This window comes from Schistocerca serialis, unplaced genomic scaffold, assembly GCF_023864345.2.
Source record: "Schistocerca serialis cubense isolate TAMUIC-IGC-003099 unplaced genomic scaffold, iqSchSeri2.2 HiC_scaffold_167, whole genome shotgun sequence".
NCBI classification, from domain to species: Eukaryota; Metazoa; Arthropoda; class Insecta; order Orthoptera; family Acrididae; genus Schistocerca; species Schistocerca serialis.
In genome coordinates this window covers 41859-42500 of record NW_026047727.1, presented here as the reverse complement: position 1 = coordinate 42500, position 642 = coordinate 41859, and the positions used below count along the sequence as shown (strand labels likewise).

The 642-nt window shown below is 67.8% G+C and overlaps 1 non-coding gene across 1 annotated transcript in view; it reads right to left on the bottom strand.

The window, feature by feature from the left end:
• LOC126443643 (small subunit ribosomal RNA) overlaps positions 1-7 on the bottom strand; it is a 1909-nt gene extending 1902 nt beyond the window's left edge. The window contains exon 1 of the ribosomal RNA XR_007582072.1: positions 1-7. This exon is cut by the window's left edge and continues 1902 nt beyond it. This is a non-coding gene — a ribosomal RNA (small subunit ribosomal RNA).
• Between the last annotated feature and the right edge of the window lie 635 nt (positions 8-642).

Genomic DNA, 642 nt, shown 5'->3' with positions numbered 1-642 from the left:
CCAGGGAGCTGCGTCAACTAGAGCTGAGCAGCCGGCCGCCCGGGAGTGTGTCCCGGGGGCCCGCGCGAACACGCAAGCGTCCGCTCAATTATTCTGCAAACAGGAGGAGGCTGAGCTCCCCTGCACAACACACCTCGAAACCCTCTCAGGTCCCGGCGGCGCGCAGCGCCGTCCTAAGTACTTGGTCGGGTTCGAGAGAGGCGCAATCGCCCGGAGTTAGGCGAGTAGACGCTTTAGGTGCGACCACCCGTGCTCCCAACTGAGCTTGCCGCTGCCGACAGAGGCCCGGGAGCGTGCTGTCGTGGCATTGCCGGCGGGAGACAACACGCGCCACCTACGGTGACCGGCAGCTCCAACGCCAGCGCCACAGAAGGACAAAAGCCCCACTTGGGTGCCGAAGCGAACTCTCCCAGCACAGCGCACGCGCCAACACGTCCGCACAGCTGCGATACAAACCACCTGCGAGAACCGCTGGGGCGACCGAGCAGCAGACGGCGTCGCGGCGCCGAGCGCCGGGCGGCGGCGCATCCTCAGCGCACACAGTCCTCAATCGGACCAGCACACTGCAGATGGCCACCGCACTTCGCACCGGGCCCGCGAGGACCTACTTTGGCCGCAAGGCGCCGCGAGCAGGGGGCGCCG